This window comes from Pistacia vera, unplaced genomic scaffold, assembly GCF_008641045.1.
Source record: "Pistacia vera cultivar Batoury unplaced genomic scaffold, PisVer_v2 Contig40, whole genome shotgun sequence".
In the NCBI taxonomy this organism is placed as follows: Eukaryota; Viridiplantae; Streptophyta; class Magnoliopsida; order Sapindales; family Anacardiaceae; genus Pistacia; species Pistacia vera.
Genome location: NW_022196224.1, coordinates 2,342,194 through 2,358,781, shown reverse-complemented (window position 1 = coordinate 2,358,781; position 16,588 = coordinate 2,342,194).

Here is a 16,588-nt window from a genome sequence, read left to right as displayed (position 1 = left end):
AACATTACAATTTACTTGTAGTATGATCACTTAATTATTTATAACATTACATTTACATTGTAGTATGATCACTTATTTAATTATAACATTACTTGTTTCTAATAAAATTTACTAAATTATATTTGGTATATTATAAATACCCAATTAACAATTATAACATTAAATTTATAAATTTATAACATTAATAATTTATTAACTTATCAATGACCCCTGGCAAATGGCAATGTTAGTAATTATTAAGAATTGTTGTTTGTTTAAATGATTTTAGTGAAGTTATTTTGGAATTGTGATGAATAATTGTTTGTGTTTTGGTTTTGATTGTCGAATTTATGTGAATTGTGATGAATTGATTGAATTCAAGCGTTGCTTAAGATTACAGTTATGAGTTACATTGGACACAAATGAATGAATAACGAAAATTTTTGGGTGTATTTGTAAACTTATAAGATGTTTTGTTATTTTTTAAACTAATAGGGGGGTAATTGATTTTTACAGGGTACCCTGGAAAGGAACCGAAACCTGCATTTTTGGGTTCCGGTTCCTTGAATTGAGAACCTGTACTGTGCGGTTCCGGTTCCGGTTCCTTTTTTTGGAACCTGTACTGTGCGGTTCCGGTTCCGTTTCCCCGGAAAAGTGCAGGTACCCGGAACCGCTCACCCCTAACTCACACTAATACTCGTCTCTACATTGAACAGTCTCATTGCTTCTCACTGAAGAAAAAGTGAAAAGGTTCTCTGTTTCCCACACCAAATGACGCTCCATCACCATTGAAAAGCAGGTTTAAACGACCTTGCGCTGTGAATTGAGCTAAATGTAACAAAACCAAAGAAAAGAGTTGCGTTTTTCAACTTTGAAGAGAACTACGTCAGCGGGTTATGTCAGTCACTTTTATACAAATTTTAGAGATGAAGAGATTAAAGGGAAGAAGATTTTTGAAGTGAAGAAGAAAAAAGCATCCAGTTTATGTAAAAAACCATTGCCACACTTTTTTATAATTTGATGGATGGACCATATTGTTAGACGGCTGTTCATTCACAAAAAAATGTGTTTCATCTTTAACATGATTGTATTTGATTGGATGTCAATGTCACGACCCTGAATACAAAAATTCGGTTTCTATAACATTATTATATTTGATAACCCGAGAATCAACCGTTTTCTTTTTGAGGAATAATTCACAGGATCCCCATCTAAGTTTATTGTTGAAGGCCCAAGAATCATTTTCTAGATTCTTTAGGGAGCTCGTGAATTATTTGTTCGGATATTCGGCCTCAAATGAGGCCCTTTTGTAGCTTTGTTTTGGCCAATTTTAAACGTTTGTGTTGTTAGGAATTGTTGAATAATCTTTAGAATATTTTCAGTTTATTGAATTTCCAACCGTTGAAAGCGATCAAAACGACATAGAAATTATTAGTCAACAATTAGTAATCAATCAAATAAACTAAATTATTAACTGAACAAGTGGAAAATCTTAATGGATGGATCTTCATCTCTAAATATTCCACTCATAATTCATTGCCTTGAGTTAAAAAAAAAAAAAAAAAAAAAAAAATTAAATACCCCTTTTTGGATGTTGAAGTCTATAAAGTTGTTTCTTTAAGTCTACAGCATGACATTCTCCATTTTTTTCCATTCATTCATTTGTTGGGAGGAAAAGGGTTAGAAGCATCCTTAAAAAAACTTTGGGTTAAATCTTCCAAGATTTTTAAGGGAGTTTATAGATAAGTTTTTAAACATCCAAAAAAATATATAGAAACATTAATTTATTGAATTTATCTAAGATTCTTCCTTAAATAAAAAAGAAGTAAAGAAAATTAATGCAGTGAATTACGCCAAGTTATAAGCTTGAATATAAAGTTAAATTCAGGTAGAATCAACAATTTGTTTTTTTCACACAACATAGAATATAACTTATCTTTCAAGTTAGGCAAACATTACTTTCAAATTTTGCATATTTTCTCTTCTCTTTCTCAAATTCCGACGTTAAACTTCACCTTATCTTTTGATATTGAAACTTCACCATTGAAACTAGAGTTTATAACAATTTCCTCCTCAGGGTTTGGAGAAATTAACAAATGTACCCAAATGTCTTGGATAAAAACAGATACACTTAAAAAGATTACTTTACCAATAAAGACTACAATACCCTTTTTCTTATTATATTTTCTTTTCAATTTTTATTTTTGATTATATAAAAATTGAAGAAATAAAAGCTCAAAAAATCTAAAACTTTGTTTTGAAAATATTTTAGTATCCCTTATCTTATTATACTTCTCTCTCCTATTTTATTTTATTCATTTTTATAAGTATTAGTTAATTATATTTGTTTATTTGTTTTTAAAAAAATTTAATTTATTGTATAAAATTATATCCGTCAGATTTCAAAAAAATTATTGGCCATGAATCTGTGTTCCAATTTAAGTTTAAAGATGTTATCCCATCAATTTTTCGGGTTATTTGTTACTTTTGGAAACCTTTAGGTGTGTGATACTTTTCTAAAATCTTGAGAAGGAAATGGTTGTAAACCATTGAAACTAGCTTCAACAACTTCATATAATAAATGAAGCTCACTTTTTAAGGGGTGGTTGGTGTTAATGGACCTCTCTATGAATCAATGTGAAGGTCCGGTGACAGGTGATATTGGTAAGAGTAATGTTATGTGTACTTTTATACTAATCTAAGTATTAACATTGAAAATTTAAATTTTTTTTTTTTTTTTTTTGAGGGAATTTCAAATTTCCAATGTTAGTACTTGGATTAGTACTCATTGGTTAGTGCATATAGTTTTATTCTATAGGTAATGCCAAGTCTCGTATACTATTGACTTTATCATACAACCGGTTTTCTCGTGAAATACCACTTTTGTATTAATCCAAGTACTAGCAATGAAAACTAAGGTTTCTCAAGCTTCATCATTAGTGGCAATACACCTGGATTCAAATCAATTTTCTGGTCAAATCCCACCAGAGATTTGAAAATTGAAGAAGCTAAGTAGCCTTTATTTGTTTGAAAACATGTTTTCTGGTCCCCTGCCTGAAACACTAAGCTCATGTGCTTCTCTCATAAGCATCAACTTTGCTCGTAATTCACTTTCCGGGAAAATTCCTGTTAGTGTTGGATCTTTAACGCATTGTGTATTTATCCGAAAACAAGCTTTCTAGTGATTTTTTTTTTTAAGTCAAACTCAGTAAATTAACAAAGCTGAGTATTTCAACAATCTATTCTCTTTATTTCTCTATTTACACTTACATAGTCATCATTCAGAAATTTGAGCCTCACTTTCTCATTCAACAACTACAAAACGATACCGAAGCTGAATCTACAGCCAACAAAAATTATCAAAACAAGAAGCTTCACCCTCTCACAGTCCAACATGTCTGTCCATCAAGTTTTCTGGCAATGCCCACATTTGATGTTTCTAATTTTTCTTCTGTTTGTTTCTCCTTCTAAAGCTGACGAGATTCATATAATGCTCAGCTTAAAATCCCACCTCAAAGAATCAGATACAAGTGTTTTCAGCTCGTGGACAGAAGGGAATTCTGTGTGCAACTTTACTGGAGTAGTTTGCAATACTAATGGACTTGTTTCAGAAATCAATCTGTCTGAACAGAACCTTGTTGGTGTTGTTCCATTTGATTCTATATGCGGGCTGCCATCACTGGAGAAGATTGATCTTGGTGGGAATTCTTTGTATGGTGGCATTACTGCAGAGTTGAAAAATTGTACTAGACTGCAAGTTCTTGACTTGGGGTTAAATTCTTTTTCTGGAGAAGTCCCTGAGTTGTCTTCATTACACAACTTGAATTTCTTTAGTTTAAACGACAGCGGAGTTTCCGGGACTTTTCCCTGGAAATCAATACAGAATCTTACCAGCCTTGCTTTCTCGAGCCGGCCCAGCCGGGGGCATAGTCCATTTGATTCAACACGATTTCCTGTGGAGGTCCTGAAGCTTGAGAAGTTGTATTTGCTTTACCTCACGAATTGCAGCATAAGAGGAGAGATTTCAGATGGCATTCAGATTCTTGCTCGCCTGGAAAACCTTGAACTCTTTGATAATCAAATGTAGGTGAAATCCCTTCAAGAATTGTGAAGCTGAAGAAACTTTGGCAGCTTGAACTTTACAACAACTCCTTTACAGGAAAACTCCCTGTTGGATTTGGAAATCTAACAAGTCTTAAGAACCTCGATGTGTCGCAAAATAAGCTTGAAGATGATCTCTCAGAGTTGAGATTCTTGAACCAACATGTATCATTGCATCTCTTTGAAAACGATTTCTCAGGGGAGATTCTTGAACCGACTTGTATCATTGTATCATTTCAGATTCTTTTTGTTTTGTTTGAAAAGGAATTACGTAGGAAGTGCTTCTACTAGAGTTTTTGCTTTTGCAAATGAGAGATATCCTCGCATGTACATTTTAAGCTCTCTTCTGATTTGAAAGGTTAATATTTTTAGCAACGTTTTATTTTTTATTTTTTTAAGAAAAAAGAATAGATTTTTTAGGGGTTAATGAAAGTCACATTCACACAATGCATTCAATCTTAACTAGAAAACTCATTCCCCTTTACGATATTTTGGAAAATTTGTAATTGGAGAATTTGACTAAAACAAGTCTAAAGAATACAAACCCAGAAGCGGAGTGAATTCACAAGCAACCTTAAGAACACTTAGCGGAAATTCGTCTAATCTGGAAAGTAAAAAACCTGATTGAAGACTTGTTGATCGAAGACAAGAAGATGAAGAATACTTCTCCACCCATGAATACCATGAGCAAAAATGGAGGACTTTTGTTGATGTTCTTACTGGATTTGTGTTTATGTTGTCTTGTGTTTTGTTGATTGTTAATGATAAGCCGTGATGTCACGAATTGGGGCATGAGCTAGGGAGAGTGATGGGTTGAGTTTAGAAGAGAGAAAGAAAAGAGAAAAGAGAGGAGATGAAGAGGAGGATGGTATTTTTGGTCATTTAATAAATTCTTTCATATTATTTTGCCTTGAGTAATACTAAATCAAAGATTGTTTCTTACAAACTTTCTCTCACAACCCTAACGTGACAGCTTGTTATTGAAACTCATGTGAGACCCGTTGTAAACTAACCAATTGCAAATTACTATATAAGGGTGGTGAGAGAAAGTTTGTTAAAGAGGGTTGTTGGTGTAGTATTTTTCGTTTGCCTTTAGTCACAAAGAAGAAAAAAGAGGCTATATATGAATAGTTAATAGATATTGTAACACCGTAACCAATTTGGGGCAATTTTGATGCATTTCAAAAACCACTAGGGACAACTTGTTAAAATCATCAAAGTTACCCCCAAATATTGAGTTTTCGAAAATATAGGGTGGGTTTCTGATTTTTTTTCTTTTTACTTCCACAACCCCAAATGTTTCGTTCATTTTGATATATGTCATTATAGGAAAATCTTAAAGATAAGAACATCTATTAATATCAAGGGTACCTATCACTTACTATCACATTATTACCACATAATTTTTTAAATCATTAAATACAAACCATATTCATGATAAAGATTGATGAGAGAGTTAATACTTTCAAAATTTGTTAATTGGTTGTATGGATGACATGGTACCATAAAGGTATTTTAGATTTTTTTCCTCAAAGATTGATTCGGAGAAAACCCACTCTGCAAGTGTGTTAAGTTAATACATACCACAAACCATTGACAATTTGAAATTAAATATTTCCTTAAAAATGATGAGTTATTGACATTAACCTCAATGAGCTATGGTTAAATAACAGAAATCCCCTAAGGTTTTTGAAATAAAAAATGGTATCCTTACAAAGACAATACAAAGAGGGCTACAAAGTGACATCAACAAGAAGGAAAAAACAAAGAAAAAACGGAAAAAGAGGGAGAGAGAGAGAGAGAGAGAAATCATGAAGATGAAGGATGAGAATTGTCTTTATATATCCTCTTTGTTTTTGTCTTTGTGAGACTAGTATTACTCTTTTGAAATAACAAAATATTTCATATAATTAAGTTTTAATTTGGTAAATATTCATTATACTCATAATAGCATAATTAATAAAGGCTCACTATTGATACTTAACAGGAGGGGGATTTTTGTTATTTTAGAAACATAAAGGGGATTGTCTTGCATGGAATCTCAAGGGGTCAATATTTTTAACTCTAAAGTTAAATATAAAACAAAGGATTACATGGAAATAATGCAAAAAAAGTAAAGGATTAAACTAGAGTTAAATACATTGTTCTCTTGACCCTTGAGGTTTGTGAAATAACAGAAATCCCTATGTTTTTAGCAAATTGTTACTGAACTACTAAAATTTACATTATCATGAGTTAATAAATATTTACTAAATTGTTCTCCTACAAGTTATTTTAACACTTAAAACTTAATAACAAGGATATTTTTGTTATTTTAAAAACCTCAAGGGAGTTTTATAATCTAATAAATATTTACTAAAAATTGTTCTTCACGAAATTGCAAGATTCATTTCACCTGCGTGAAGATAGGATGTATAGAGTAAGATCTCTCAAAGTCTAAAGCATAGATTTGTATTAAAACAATTTGTCTTTTCTAACTCACATAGATGAATCATCATTTAGTATCTTATGGTGTGCTCTTTTATAAATTTTGTGTCTTCATTTTCAAGTGCTTTTTTTTTTTTTTTTTTTTGAAATATTGAAAATGATTAGGAATGGCTAACAATGAAAATGCGTTTAACATTTTTGTCTGAAAACATATTTAAACATGCAGAAAATTGAAACACGTTCAACATATTTATCTAAAAAAAAAAAAAAAATTAAGAAGTTAGAAATTTATCATCCCACAACTTTTCAAATTACTACTTATGTTGTTCGTTTCGAAGAGTTTGTCTCAAATATGTTAGTGGTTGATCTCTATTTACAATTTTGGGGCCGTTTAGATCAGGGGTATATAAGATAACGGAGGTAATCTTCGTTTATTTTGCAAGATTTCGGTGTTTGGTTTGCAAGTAATAAAATATTACGGTAATCTTTGATTGCAAATAGTGTTTACTGTTGGTAATGTCAGTGGTAATCTTATTACCTTGCTAGTGGGTGTTATTAAAACATTACCGGGGTGATATGATTTTTCTACCCATTTTACCCTTAATTAAAAACCATTTCGGACACAATTGCCTTCAAATGTCTATCAAATAACAATTACCTAGCCTCCCTACATTTGAGAAATTAGCTAAAACATCCCAACCACAAAAAAGTTTAAAAGTTAACAAAATACCCTTAGTCACCCAAGACCACTGCCTGCCGTGACTCACCACCGTCGATCATCGGTCTCAGTCATCGTAATGGTGCACGACCGTCAAGATCTAGCTAGTTGTGCGTCGATAAGGCCTTTTCCGACAATGGATCATAGATCTATGGTAAAAAACAACCAAATCTAGCGTTTCTATGACCTTTTCACTGCCAAAGATGTGGTCATGAAACGACCAAAGATCTAGCTATTTTCCGGCCATGGATTTGTGATCCATGACCATTTCTAGCTTTGCCAACGCACGATCGACCATATACTACTAGTCGTGTGCCATTCTGTCTACTGTTGGTGGTGGTCGGCAGTGGTGGCTGGCTGCTGGTAATGACTTGGGGTGGGTGAGTGTGATTTTGCTATAAATTAAAATTTTATTTGGCTGGGGTGTTTTAGCAAAATTTTAAAATATAGGGGATTAAAAAAATGATTAAAAAAATAATAATAAAAAATACTATTATATTAATATTTAAAAAAGAGGACAATTTAGTAATCTATATAAACATAATCACTCATTTATCCTCCCAACCAAATATATTATTCATCAATTTATTCAAACTAACCAAACGCTTTTTCTAAACATTTCTAATAATCTTCAAGATAATATTTTTTTCTATAATAAAACATTATATGATCTAAATGGTTTTTTGTGTTAAATATCTTTAGTTGAAATGAGAGTTTTTGTTTTAAGAAAGAGAAAAAACTATAAAAATAATAATTTATTAAAATATTGATTATTTATATTAACAGTGGGTCCATCACCTTTATTTTTCCCAAACCGTTTTTGACATTTTGAATTAAAATTTTAGGAAAAAACGCTAAAAGAACACTCATTACACCAATTACAATGCAGGAAAAATGAAAATAAAACACAAAATTTATAACCGAACAGGGTTTAAGGTGCGTTCCTTTACGAATTTTGTGTTTTTGTTTTCTATATTTTTGAAAATATTGAAACTAATTAAAAAACATTAAAAATAAGAACATATTTGTTATATTTGTCTGAAAATGAAAATGCATGCAATATATTTGTATAAAAAACACCAAAAAAAAAAAAAATATGAAATTTATTATTTTCACACTCGATAAAACCTCTTTAAATTATCACTTATTTTGTTCATCTTAAAAAAAGTTTGTCTCAAATATGTCAATTCATCTTAAACAATTCAACCCAATGAACTTTAAGGTAGCAATTCAACCCAATCTACAATAACTAAAGTTTAAAGTGTAGGAATAAAATGATTAATCGCAAGTTCAAAGCTCATAAAATGTATTTGAAGGTTTCTTGAAGGAAATATGCAGATTAGAGTATCTGAAGAACTATAAAAAAATGCATCCAAATTGAGTTTATATATAAAAATAAAAAATAAAAAACTCAAAAACTAGCCGGGGCTAGTTGTTTAGGGACTAAAACTTCAAATTTTCTGGCTGCCGGGGCTGCTAGCCGTCTACAGAGCATGAGCTCTCGGGTCCAAACAGATGGCCAAACGGATATCTGTTGCTTTTATCCATTCAGTCCAGAATATTTTGAATATGTCAATTTAGTCTATTTTTTAAGTTTAAAAGTTTACAGTTTAACCCTTTTCCAGAATTTTAAAATTTTGATTAATTTGATATTTTTGGGTTTACAACCCGTAATTGACCAATTTATCATAATTAAATGCTTTACAAAGCATATCATAAAATCAAGAAATTTTCTAACTAAACTTCTTACAAGATTGTCTTCATGCTTGTCATTTTTCCTTTGTCTAATTTAGTTAGTTCTTGTTCTTAAAAAAGATAAACACAAGCTCAAGCAACAAGTTAGTAGCTAAATGTTTTATTATCATCAAAATAAGAGCATAAAGACTCTTTAAGTCAACATATATTATATTTCATAACAAAATTGGCCTTCTTTAATATTTTCCTTTCTACGTCTTTTTGTTAACCCCTCAATTTATTTTTCTCTCATTAAATCCATTCATAATTTTTTTTTGTCTCTACCGTCTATAGTTACCATTTAATTAAATTTTGTCGCCGTTTTTCGTCTGTGGCAAAATCTCAATGCATTCCTCGATAATATTTATTTTCTCTTCAAATCCGAGAGATGAATTGTTATACCAATCAACACTTCTTCCATAAGAACTAATCATGTCAACCGTGCTTAAATGTTTTACATATTAAGTTCCATGAACCGAAAGATAAGATGAGAGTATATGATGCATTGGGTCGTTTTGTCTAGTAGTCAGCAACATTTTATATTATTATCATCTCTCTCTTGAAAATATTTCACCAGAAGGATTATAATATGCTTAAATCTTAATTGTTCCCTTCACATTACTTTTCAACTTATTTTAGGTGATACTCATATCTCACAAACGTTCTTTCAAACAATTGAATTCAATTTGTGTAGGATATGCAAGTTTAGACATTGAAATTGAGTGTTGGATGATGGCTTGAAACGCTACCGTATTGACACTTAAGTGGAACGACGTCGCTTTGCTCTAAATGATAGAAACAATCCCGAGCGTTGATGAAAAAGGAGATCCAACGGATGAAATTCAACCCTAATGTCAACCATATAAAAGCAGAATTATTTTGGCAGTTTATGAGAGCGATTCATTTTTCGTTTTAGAACTCTCTCTCTTCTTCGTTAAACACCATTGTTAAGCCTTTAGGGTTTCTATAGTTTGGGTTGAGTGTTTCCTGTAACTTGAGTGTTGAGTGACTGGTCAGGTCATTCTGGGTGTATAGTATACACTGTATTTAGGGATTCGAAGGGTGTAATCTCTAGGATTTAGTTACGGGTTGAAGAAGGGGTTTTGAGTGACTTGTGTTGCTGAGCGTGTAATCTGTAATCTTGACAGTATTAGTGCAGCGAGCTCGTGTGATTCTCGAGTTCAACGTGGACGTAGCTTGCTCAATCTTAGAGCAAGTGAACCACGGTAAATCTGTTGGTCTTGTGTGTGATTCTTGATCTTGATCTTGATTTGTTGCTTTTGTTGGTTGATTCTTTCTTTGAGTAGTTATAACATTGAGAATATATATGAGAAAGTGTTTAGTATTTAGAGAAACATGTTTGAAACAATTTTTTAAAAGTATTTAAAACATAATTTGAATTTTTTGTTTGTGCACAAAATATATTGATATAATACATAGTTTTCTATTTCTATCTACATATGCTTTTAATATGTCCTCACATTAAAAACAATTACAATATATATATCAAAAACACTGTCAATAGTTTCATCAATTATACTAAAAACTCTGTCAAATATGGGTGTTGCTATTTTATTGGAATAATATATGTTTTGCTATAATATTGACGTATTATACTATTTCTGGTGGGGAAATCACCCTCTCAAATTGCTAATGGGTTTTCCATGACAAATAGCTTTAGAATATGACAAGCACAAAAAGAAAATAAGAACTGTTACGCCTGGAAAATCAAGGGCTAACGTAGGAAATCACGTGATGGGGGGGTGACCTGACCCACTATATTAATACAAATCAGTGGACGTAGGACTTGCTACCTTAGCATCCGAACCACTTTAAAAGGTTCTCATTGCATTTACTCTACATTTTTACCCATAATCACGTGTGTCTTTTGACTAATCAACGTTACGCACGTGTCAATTAGTTGATATAAAAAATCACACATCAAGAAGAACGTTTTTTGGGTTTCTCAAACTTTTTTGACAAATAGAGAAATAGAAGGGAAATAACGTTGTTATATTAGACACAACTCTTTAAACCTCTATTTATAGGCAGTTATTAGAGGTTTCTAACAGTCATGCTACCTTTTGAACTGAAAAATATTAAACAATGTTTTTTTATTTATTTTTCAAGGGTAAATCATCAGATAATTCTAAAAGCAAAATTACGATTTTGCCGTTTAGAATTTCCAAAAAAAATACAATTTAAATAATCTCATCCATCCAAACTGCCAAGCGTGCAAACACCACCTCCTTTTTAACTTATATACAGTATAAACAACTTCAACTCCAGCAATTTCATTATACAAGATTTTATTGATAAAACAATAGATTAGAGAATATTAACTTAAATGTTTATTCTTATAAAAATATTAATTACTAATCATTTATCCATTTTTTAGAAGTTGGCAATTATCTTTTTAACTCTCACAATTATTAAATTCTCTCATATTATGATATTAGATGTTATAATTAATATTCAGTGGAATACTTTATATTATAAAATAAATAAAGAGGTACTGGGCACAATCAACTAAAGCCAAATTTATCCATTTTTTGTTTTATTATTTATATTATACTTTATGAGGTCTTTTTGTGTCTTTTTATAGTGGTAACTTTATTAGTTTGAATTGGGTTCCTACTTCCAAGACCTTTAGAAAATAATCAGATAATTTAATATTTAAATTTGTCATATTTATCTGGTTATTATATTATATGCACGTTGTTGGAGCTTTCAAATGCAAGATTTTTCATAATTTTCTATTCATTCATTTGCTGGGAGGAAAAGGGCTACAAGCATCGCAAAGGGTGATCTATTATTGAAAACCAAGCTTTTAAGGTTAAGTCTTGGATAAATTTTAAGAGAGTTTATCGATTACTTTTTATATATCGATAAATATTATATAGATATTTAACATCTTCAATTTCTCTCGTATGCCTATTAGATTGTATTAATCATATAATCGATTATCTACTAAACACATAAATGTTATATGATGAAACTTATCTTAGATTCTTCCTTAGATTTAAAAAAAAAAAAGTGAACTAAAAAGGAAGTTAAAAAAATGGCAGTGATAACTCTAAAAGCATTACTCAAAAGTCACCATATCGACGCACGACCGATGAGATCTGATCGATCGTACTCCGATTTGACTGTTTTCGACTAGGTCGAAGGCCGAAAATAGTTAAATCGTCGTGGATCCAGCCAGAATAACCAAAATAGATTTGGCTGTTTTCGACTTTTGATCTAGCCAGAAATAGCCGGATCACGGCCAAAGAATTAGCATTTTCATTACCAAATATGACCGTTTTACGACCACATCTTTGGCAAGCAAACATGGTAATGTAAGTAACATAAGAGGATATTACCTCATTAATAAGGGATAACCCCCAACCAAATAGCCCTTAAAGATAATGTTATAATAAATGTGTTTGGTTATATTAGAATAAATTGGTGATTGTATTATATAGATATGTTTGTTTAGGAGGAATAAATTAGTGGGTATGTTATATAGATTACTGAATTGCCCTTCTTTTTTAGTATTACTATTATATTATTATTTAGATTATTTTTTAACCTACTATATTTGAGAATGTATCTAAAACACCCCCATAATAAAAGTTAAAAAATTAACAAAAACACCCTAACCACCTTAGCCACTGCCGGTCGCTAGCAGTGGTTTCCGAAAATGGCTAGAATAGATATGGCCATTTTCGGCCAAATCCATGACTAGATTGGCGCACAGTCGGCTAGATTCAGTTGGTCATGCGACATTCCGGCACCCGCGATGGTGGCCAAATCCAGCTACCCGTCTTAGGTAATTATTTTCAAGTTCAAGGTTATTTATATCTTAAAATTTTTGTATATAAGGATAAAATAGTTCATGAATATTTTTGTAAATTGTTTTCAAAACAAGGGCATTATTGTCTAAAAAATTTAATAGTTAAAGATAAAATTATAAAAAAATTAAGATTACCAAATAACCTTAAAAGACCTAAGAAAAATGTGGTACTAATAGCCATTACTATTGGTTTTGGAAGATTATCGAAATTTTATATTACTTGACAATCAAACATGATAATCTAAGTAATATAAGATGACATTTTCTCAGTAATGAGAGATAACCCTTGACCAAACAACCCTTTAACATCAAAAAATAGAAGTTTAAACTTTAAACGGATTATAGTAAATAGAATAAAATAGAAGATTTAGAGATTGTATGGGCATAAAATCGTTTTCGGCCTGACGAGGCCCAATGACGAAATAAATATGTCACAACCTAAGGCTTTAGCCCAATTCCAATTGGGCCTACGCTTAAAGTTAAGCCATCTTGTGAACTGCTCACTCTATGAGTTGGGCTATTCTACAAGTTAAGCTAAATTGAGTTTCGGCCCATTAGCCTGCAATAGTCCATAGATTGAAAATCAGAATCCCATTCTATTTCCTCTTTTACTAAAATTCTAAATCTTATTCAAATTAGTAAACTTAATCTGATAAAGGCAAAAACTCTATTTCTTTCCTGATAGTGATTATCTCTCAAAGTCGGACTCAATGTCTTCTTAAGATTCCAACCCCTTGGGTTCACTGTGTCCTACTCCTAAATTCTTGCTCCTGAGAATTTTACACATTCGTCGTGGTCTTGGCCTCCGACAAGACTTCTGCTAATATTTCTTTCCCTAATTCTCATCAAATCATCTCTTTCAGCCTTACTGATTTGAGCGTTGGAGTGTCTACGACAAACACCACTTCGGTGTTTTCTGTAAGCTTCACGCTTATCTTTTCATGTATGCAGGTCTAACGAATTGTCAGTGGCCTCAACCTCACGGGATTAAACCCTATTTCCCGTAAAGTATATTTTTTTGCATCTACATAGATCAAGAAAGAAAAAAGGATTTAGAGTTCTATGAAAGAAGTACTTTTAAAATATTTGGAGTGGTATTAAAACATTAAAGGCCCTTTTGGTAATTACAACTTTAAAAAATATATAACTTTTAGGAAAATAATTTTTGGGCTTAGAAATATGTTAATTAGTAGTTCCATGTTTTTATTTTAGGAAAAAAAAATAAATTTCCGTTTCATTTTGTTACTTTTTGTATATGATGTATTGGGTGGTTTTATTATTATTATTATTATGATCATTATCATCATCATCATATACAATTCTCTCTCTCTTGAAAATATTTCACCAGAAGGATTATAATATCTTACAAAGATTCTTTAAATTATATCTTTCAAACAATTGAACAATTGAATTCAATTTATATAGAATATGCAAGTTTAGACATTGAAATTCAGAATATATATGAGAAAGTGTTTCGTTTTTAGAGAAACATGTTTTAAATAATTTTTAAAAAGTATTTAAAACATACTTTTATTTTTTTTCTTCAAAAGAAAAAAAAATGTTTAAGCATTTCAAAGATGTGTTTAGGTTTTTTCTTTGTGCACAAAATATATTGATATAATACATCTTTTTCTTTTTCTATCTACATATGTTTTTAATACGTCCTCAAATTAAAAAAAATTACAATATATAACTACTTTCATAAATTTTTTTTTTTTTTTAGAAAAGCATTTTTTTTCTTTGTTGGAATCAAACAGTTCAAAATAGAAACTAAATATTTAGCATCAGGTGGTCTGTGATAAAAGAGCAAAATGAGGTTTTATGAGCTCTTGAGTTCGAGTCCCTTTAAGCCTTAATAGGAGTAGACATTAGGGTTCTTATCTGGCCTACAGTTCTAAACTCCGAAGGATTAATTGAGGCACTCACAAACTAGTTCGGACACCCCCTATGAATAAGAAAAAATGGAAACTAAATTAAATTAACTAATAAGAAATTGTATATGAAGACTCATATTAGATGTTATAATTAATATTAAGTGGAATACTTATTATAAAACAAGTAACGAGGTATTGGGTACATCAGCTATGCACAATCAACCAAAGTCAAATTTTAAAAGTGGAGTTGTTGAATAATCTCTAGAATACTTTTTACTTTATTGAGTTTCCTTCCAGCTGCTGAAAGCCATCAAAACGACATAGAAACTTGTAGTTGTAGTCAAACAATTAGTAATCAATCAAATAAACTCAATTATTGATTGAACAAGCGCAAAATTCTTAATGGATGGATCTTCATCTCTAAATATTCCTTTCATTATTCATTGCCTTGAGTCAAAAAAATAAAAAATAAAATAATCCTTTTGGTGTTGAAGTCTATAAAGTTGTTTCTTTCGCTCTAATTCATTTATATGTGATTTGATTCAATTAAAGCATGGCACTCACTCAAATAACCATAATTAAAACGCACTACCCCTTTTTTTTTATTATTATTTATATTATACTTTATGAGGTCTTTTTGTGTCTTTGTATAGCGGTAACTTTATTGTTTGGTCTTAGTTTGAATTGGGTTCATACTTCCAAGACTTAGATAATTTAATATTTAAATTTGTCATATTTATGTGGTTTATTATATTATATGCAAGTTGTTGGAGCTTTCAACAGCAAGATTTCTCATAATTTTCTATTCATTTATTTGTTGGGAGGAAAAGGGTTTGAAGCATCCCAACAGGTGATCTATTATTGTTATTATTATTATTATTTTTTATGATCGGGGTGTCTGACCCAGTTAGCATGCATCTCAACAAATCTTTCGAGATCTTAAAACTATTGATCGAGTAAGAGTTCTAATAACCACCCATATTAGCAATCATAGGGTTTTAAATTCAGAAGATCATGTTAGATCCTTCTCTTACTCTTTTATTATTAATGGGACTTGAATTTAAGAGGAGAGTGATCTATTATTGAAAACCAAGCTTAAGGTTAAGTCTATGGTAAATTGTAAGAGAGTTTATCAATAATTTTTTATATGTTGATAAATATTATGTAGATATTTAATATCTTCAATTTCTCTCTTACGTCTATTAGATTCCATTAATTACATAATCGATAATTTATGAAGCGTAGAAACGTTGCATGATGAAACTTATCTAAGATTCTTCATTAAATAAATTTAGAAAAAGGTGAATTGAAAAAGAAGTAAAAAAAAAAAAAAAAAAATAGCAGGTAATAACCATCATTGGATGGTCTAGAGATTAACTAAGACTCTTAAGTATATTATTCAAGAACTTGTGTTCGATTTAGTTTGACCTCTAATAAGGATGGCCACTTGAATTCTTCTTAGTTGGTAGTTACAAAGACTAATTGAGGTGCATACAAATTGACTTAAATACCCTTGATCATTAAAAAAAAAAAAAAATGATAGTGATTTATGCCAAGTTGTTATGTACAAAGATGAATACATGCTTGAAAAAAAAGTAAAATTCAGGTAGAATCAAGAACTTTTTTCACACAACGTATAACTTATCTTTAAGTTAGGCAAGCATTACTTTCACTTAATCATATTTTCCCATTTCTCTCTCTCAAAAATTCCACCATTAAACCTTATCTTTTATCTTTTGGTATACCCCATTCAAACTAGCTTCAACAACTTGTCGAATGACATGTTGATCCCTAATCTCTTGTGAAAGAAAATTTTCCTCCTTTTGTTTCAAAAACACCCAATGTTATCCCAAATTTTTCGAATTCAAACATTAAACTTAATCGAGAAAGGATAATCTTGTTAATTCACCTCACATA